This window comes from Typopeltis vanoorti, chromosome 1, assembly GCF_054136105.1.
Source record: "Typopeltis vanoorti isolate ZY-2024b chromosome 1, IOZ_Tvanoo_1.0, whole genome shotgun sequence".
Lineage (NCBI taxonomy): Eukaryota > Metazoa > Arthropoda > Arachnida > Uropygi > Thelyphonidae > Typopeltis > Typopeltis vanoorti.
This window is the reverse complement of record NC_143549.1, coordinates 167735152-167742913: the sequence shown is the minus strand read 5'-3', so window position 1 is coordinate 167742913 and position 7762 is coordinate 167735152.

Genomic DNA, 7762 nt, shown 5'->3' with positions numbered 1-7762 from the left:
AGTCATATGAATGTAATCTTAGCAACCCCAGAATACGATTCTCTCCCCCCCCCTTATGAAGTTGAGAACTTTCATTTTTCCACTTAAAGAAAGCACTTTATGGCTTCTCTTTGGCATATCTAAATTGCCAGCATCATTATTCTTGTTCTTTGAAGCCATTATTAAGTAAAATAAGGTTACTTGAACACAAGTACAGCAATACTGCAACAACCAATCTGATAACCAAGAACTACTCAGAATGGCACGCAAGTTGAAACTTATGAATTGTTTATTTCTGGAATTTTACATTTTATATTGTCAAACTGGGGTTGATTATTGGTAACTGAAACCACGGAAAGTTAACCTCCAGATAAGGGGGGTACTTACTGTAGTACCAAAAAGTTGACACATTTGAAATTCGAACACAAACTACACATTACTAATCAAGCTGAAAGAGGCTTGTTTAAATCATCTTGTAAGCTCTACATGGGGTGCTTAAGGGTCAAAGCTGTATAACTGAGAGGAAACCTCCACATAGCCTTTAAACGAATGCGGAGAACCGACCAAGGCTTCTGACCTAATGTCCAATCCTCACCTTCGCATGGTGCACCCTGTTGGGTATCTACTTGGATACTGAACGAACAAGGATGGGCTGGCAATTTGGGATTCAGCCGACCAAATTGTATTCTTATTGGTTAAACCAAAATAAAAAATGATGGTACAACATGACAAAATTTCATGCCGGCTGGAGTGTTGCCCGGTTAAACAAGGCCCCCATTGTTTTCGCCAGAGCAAACAGCGAAAAGTCAGCTACTGGAACAAATCTGAAAACAAACCCCAACTCAACATAAGAAGCCTGAATGGCAAAGAAATGCAGCTAGCTGAGGAATTAGATAAGTACCAGATCGACATAATAGGGGTGACTGAAACAAATAATACAATAACTGGTGAGATCATTCTGAGCAATAAATACAAAATGTTATATTCAGGCAAGGAAAAGGAGTAGCCATAGTATTCAACACAAAATACAAGGCTAATCTTGAATGACAGTCAGTCTCAAGTAGAGTAATGTGGGCAAATATGAGAATGGGGAACTGGACAATGAGACTTATTTGTGACTATGGTCCCACAGAAGGTAGAAGTGGAGGAATTTTTTGAGACTTTGGAAAAAGCAACTGACACAATGAAAAAGGAAAAGTTGGTCCTTGTTGGGGATCTAAATAGCAGAGTAGGAAATGATTGTGAGACATACAAAAATATTTTGGGAAAATTTCAAGAAAAGAAAACTAATAATGCCAAATATCTGTTGGATTTCTGCTCAGGACATGGATTGGTTATTACTAACACCATGTTCCAACATAAAAATGTGCACAAATTCACATGGAGAGAAGAGGCAAGGAATAAGAAAAGTCTCATTGGCTATGTTATTGTTGATAGTGATGTTTTCTCCCTGGTGCAGGACAGAGTGTACAGAAGATTTGAAATTGGAAGTGATCACAATTTAGTCTTGAGCAGGATAAAATTGAATTTCATATTGAAAAGAATAACATGTAAGAAAGTTTTAAAGCAAATAAAAGTTGAGCAGCTCTCAGATGTGAAATGAGACTAAAATACAAAGATTATTGAAGAAAAAATGAAAGAGTGAGAACAGGAATCAAACAATACATTCAGTGGCAAAACATTAATTGATTCTGCCAGAGAGGCATGTGGTGAATTTGTCTGCAACGATAGAAAAATCAGAGCTCCATGGTGGACACAGGAAGTTAAAGAGGCTGTGAAGGAAAAGAAAGCATATCAAAAGTTCCTGGCAAATAAGTCAACTTGTGCTCTTAGAGAATACAGAGACAAATGTAAGAAAGCTAAGCACTGTGTAAAATCGGCTAAACAAAAGTAATGGGAGGACTTTGTAAGAACATAGAAAATAAATATCAAGAAGGTGGCAAAATATTCTGGAGGTTGTTGAAGAATTTTAGAAATGGAGGAAAGAGTGCTGATAAAGGTGACATGAAAATGGGAGAAAAAGATATCCTTGAAGTATGGAATAATTATTTTGAAAAATTGCTAAATGAAACAAACAGTGACAGCACAGTGATAAAAAACACTCAACAGGCATAGTCAGGAATGCATATCCGTACTTGAAGTAGAAAAAGAAATCAAAGGCTTGAGATGTTGAAAGGCAGCAGGAGTAGATGATATTTGACCAGAAATGCTGAAGTATGATGGTATGAAAGTCTTACAGTGGCTGTGCTGCATAGTTCAGAAAGCCTAGACACAGTGTTCCCGATGATTGGAGTAAAGCTCTAATAGTATCCATGTATAAAAAAGGAAATCAAACTGAATATGAGAATTATAGAAGTATTTCCCTACTGAGTGTTCCTGTCAAGAAGAAAGCATATCAAAAGTTCCTGTCAAATAAGTCAGATTGTGCTCTCAGAGAATACAGAGACAAATGCAAGAACGCTAAACACTGTGTAAAATATAAAAAGGGAAATCAAACTGAATATGAGAATTACAGAGGTATTTCCCTACTGAGTGTTCCTGGCAAGAAGAAAGCATATCAAAAGTTCCTGTCAAATAAGTCAGCTTGTGCTCTCAGAGAATAGAGACAAATGCAAGAACGCTAAACACTGTTTAAAACTAGCTAAACAAAAGTCATGGGAGGACTTTGGCAAGAATATAGAAAAAAAAATATCAAGAAGGAGGCAAAATATTCTGGAGGTTGTTGAAGAAACTTAGGAATGGAGGAAAGAGTGCTGTAAAAGGAGTTAGAGATGATACAGGTGAAAAACTTTGAAAAACTGCTAAATGAAATAACCAGTGATGTCAGCACAGTGGTAAAAAAACACTGACAGGCAGTCAGGAATACATATCCATACTTGAAGTAGAAAAAGCCATCAAAGGCTTGAAATGTGGAAAGGCAGCAGGAGTAGATGATATTCGACCAGAAATGCTGATGTATGGTGGTATAAGAATCTTACAGTGGCTGTACTGCATAGTTCAGAAGGCCTGTACAGAGGGAAGAATACCCGATGATTGGAGTAGAGCTCTCATAGTACCCATATATAAAAAGGGAAATAAAACAATGTGAGAATTACAGATGTATTTCCTCTGTAATTATGCAAGTACAAGATCTATGCAAGTACACTTGAGAAAAGGTTGGTGAAGAACAAGCTGGATTCAGGCCAAATAGAGGCTGTCAGGATCAGATCTTCACTTTATGACAAATAGTGCAGAAAGCATGGGAATATAACAAAGATCTGTATTTAAGTTTTGTCGATTTGGAAAAAGCATATGACAAGGCGCCGAGAGAGAGAAGCTGTTCAATATGCTAAAGTTATATGGTGTCAATGGGGCATTATATCCAGCAATACTTAGTCTTTATTTGAGTTGTAAGTCAGCAATTAGAATTGAAGGAAGTACAGAAAGATGGTTTAATGTTAAATCTGGTGTCAGACAATGATGTACATTATCCCCTCTGTTATTCATTATCTATATGGATCACATTATGAAGGAAAGTGGTATTAAACATGATATCAAAATTGGAGATGTTAATGTCAGCTCTTTGCTTTATGTGAATTATGTTATACTTCTAAATAAATCTACTACAAGTTTGCAAGATTCCTTGACTAAATTGAATAACTTGTAATAGATATGGTATGAAGGTCAGCAATAAAAAGACATAGACAATGAAAGTAGGTAGAATCATTGAAAATGTCAACTGCATTGTGAACAGAGAACCTGTAGAACAAGTAAAATATTTTAGCTACTTAGGCAGGATTTTTAGTCAAGATGGTAAATTAAATATATAGAAATAGACAACATAATCAGCAAATCTGGTATGGCGGGAAGTCAATGGAATAAGAGAAAAATTAGTCGGAACATTAAATTAGCTGTATACAAAGACAGAGTTCAAACCACTTTTAACTTAGGGATCTGAAAGCTGAGTCAGAAATATAACACTTGACCAAAGACTGCAGATATGAGAGTCCTGAGAAAGATTAGAGGTGTGAACAGATGACATCAATGGCAATATATTAAAAACGAGAATATTAGGAAAGAACTTGACTTTGTCAACATCCTGCAATATGTTATCAGAGCTAATCTTAGGTGGTATGGTCACTTAAACAGAATGGGTGAAGAAAGATTAGCAAAACAAGTGTTCTCTGCCAGGTTGGCAGCAAAACGACCCACAGAAGATCAAGATATAGGTGGATTGATACTGGATACAAAGTGCCTTAGACGATAGAAATATAAGATCTGATAATGTTGGAGTCTTGACAAGTAACAGACTGATTTGGAGGAAAAGTGTAAATTAGTAGTAGATTAAGTGTAGTTAGTAATGATGTAAATTTTTCATGTACTACTATCATATCCTGTACACCCCTTGAGGGTACCTGGCAGGAATATGATGATAATGATATTGAGTTCTCTACATTATCTTGATTACCTATTTCTCTACCCAACTTTGCATCATCAGCAAACAACTGAATATCTATGTTGAAATTATTTGCTATATATTTATGTAAAAATGAAACAGCAGTGATAACCATTTGGCACACCACTAATTTCCTGGATTCTGCTCCTCCATATACTACTTTTTGGTATGTGTCCAACTTCCCTTTTATCAATATTACTAGTTTCGTATCCATCCCAGTTTATTGTAGTCTGCATAATAGCGCTCCATGGTATCCTGTCAAATGCCCTACAAAATCTAGTATTATCCTGTAGCCGTTCCCTTCATCCAACTCAGTTCTTACCCTATTATAAAAAGTTAATAGATCACAAAGGCACTACCTACGCTTCACGAAGGGTGTTGCCCTTCATAGGGTATTATATTCTTATTCATCCATACTTGAATTATCTTTTTTACCAACATTTCCAATACTTTTACCACTACTCCTGAGATACTGAATGGTCTATCGTTTGCTGCCGCAGATCTAAATCCTCCTTTAGGCAAAGGAATTATCTTGCCTCCTACTCTTTAGGGACTTTGCCAGAACTGAGGATTAAATTAAACAAACCAATTAAAGGACATTGCCAGATCCCCTGCATATTCTCTTAAAATGCAAGCCGATATCCCATCCAATCTTACAGCTGTGTTTGTATTCAGATTCTGTAATATCCTAAGTACATTCAGTTCATCATTCTTTGGTATCACATCAGTCTCTGTCATAACAATATCATCACTTGCATGATATATCTCCTTGCAAAATGATCACTGAGTAGTTTAACAATTTCATTCCACCATCTGCACTTATTAAAGTTATTCTTCCATATTCGTTCTTCTTTCTCCTTAGACTAAGATTTTCTCATAATCTCATTTTGTCTTCCTTACCATGCTGGTCACCTTTCTTGCCTGATCCTCGTATTCATGAGTTAGCTGGTCGCCTTTATTCTTATATACCCGCAGAACATTTTTTTTTTTTTGTAGCTCATGAGTAATATCATGTTTAATGATATTACTCATTCATTTAATCCCTGCCGAATTTACCCTCCTGACCGTGGATATACAGTGATATTTCTTCCTCTACATATCCCTTGGCAATCCCCCATGCACCGTGAACATTCTTCCCTTGTAGAACTTTACGCCATGGTACTGCTTCAAGCTGCCTCCTTAGCCTATCGTAATCACCAGCCAATCTACAATTGCCAAATGTTTTACTACCTCCTGAGACAAGACCACATGAACACTTTCCCCAGTTTTAGGAAAAAGTAGCCAAATATGGACATGTATTCTCATCCTGTAACAAGATCCGGGAATCTCATACCCCTAGTCCCCTCCGTCACATTCTATTTTAAGTAATTATCTCTCACTAAGTCTATAAATTTCATTTCCATCCTACCATGTGATCTTCCCACCTTCCAATCTATGTCTCCGAAGTTAAAATCCATCATAATAATTACTCAACTTGCACTCACTGTACATAAAACTGCTAATGCATGTCTTCCGGATCATCTCTTACTCCCTCCTCTAGCCTACAGTAGCAAAACGTTTTATAATTTGACCTACTGGCCTCGATCTCACACCAAATTGAATCAAAGACTCAAAAGAATTGCCATCTGTTTAACTGACTCCTAATCTTGTTGGCTGCGATTCATATGCTATCATCAGCAATACCCTATTCCCCTGTCCTGTCTACTCTATCCTCCCTGGAAATACTTAATCTCACATTCTATCCCATCTGCTATTAGCAAAGTCTCATTAATGCCTAATTCCTATAACTTTTGGCAAGATTGCACTAACCATTGTCAAAAACTCTTCCTTCGTATTCCTGATGCTTCTAGGATAGGTATATAGAAACTGTATATCATAGAAACTACCCACCAACCATCTTTATATTCTGAACTGACTACAATCCCACTCGATAGTGTTGCTTGAGAGAGATTAGATTCCGCATTTATGTTCATCCACACATTCATTCGTTTCATTGGTGCCTTCACACGCACTCGTCTGCACTGCCCTAATTGCTTTAGTTTTCCTGACTGCGTTTTCACACTCTCAGTGAATAAAGCTCTGTTCAGACACCTAACTCCCAATCCATTTAAGTGGAATCGATCGCATTGTACAAGTCGTTCAGTACATCAAACCTATGCCATAGGTCCATAAACTCTACCTCATTTCCTGCAGCACAACTTGCGTATTGATTCATTAGCTAGCATCACTTTCCTTTTCAGTATGCCTCTATCATAGCGTGGCAGCACACTCACAAACTTTGCCCTATCGCTCTTATTTTTTTGCTTCTTCCAGCAACTCTTGCATCTGCCCTCAACCAATACTTTTCACGTCTCAGGTCATTTGTTTCAGCGAAAACAATCAGTCCTTGTGCCTTCCCTTGCTGCATTTTAACAGCATTACTAATATTTACTTTTGCACTAGGGAAACAAGATTTTGTAGCGCTTTCAAGAAGAAATCCCCCCCTTATAATTGAATCGCCAACTAATTATCTCAGCGATTCAATTATAAGGGCAGTTGCTTATGCTCATTCTCTCCGTTATTCTTACATAATGTTTCAGTTTCCTTTAAAGATTCTGTCTCCTCTTCCTGGGCTGAATTTCATCCATCTTTTCCTAGCATAAACATTTTACACTCCGTTCTCTAAATGGGAAAAAAAAAAAAAAATAATTTAAAAAATCTCGGTGTCATTTTTGTTTAATACCCTAATTCTCTCTTTCTTAACTCCTAACACTTCATAAATCCCAGATCCAACCAACCGTAGAATATTTTTCTCACGTTTTGGGTGCTGCACCCAATACTCCCTAAGAGAGGTGGTCGTTCTTTGTCTTCCTTCACTTATTCTCATGTGGGCTCAGTTTCTGCATTAATTCCCTGATTATGGGTAATGTTGGGTTGCTCCAATGAAATCGTCACTGCCACTCTGTTTTTCTCTAATCATGTAGAAATTAAGTAGCAAACATCGAACCAACGTTTCTTCATTCCTTCATCCTCTGTTCTTTAGAATCTAATAATGTTTTTCTCATAAATACAACTGAACTTTTCAAAAGAAAAAAAAAACTTGATAGTAGATTCCTTCTTTCAACTGAACCCCTTGGCCATATCGCCACTGTTCTTGTATATATTACATATTAATATTGTATTTACTACATACATTTACATAGACAGGACTCTCCAGAAATACAACGCAATTTTCCTAGCATAAGAAAAAAGAAAGGGTATTTTTATAGGTGACGTTTTAAAAACAGAAATGTTCCAATGGCAAAATAAAATCCATTATTTAATTCTTCTTACACCTTACACTCTTAAAGAAATATACTTTCCTGTGTT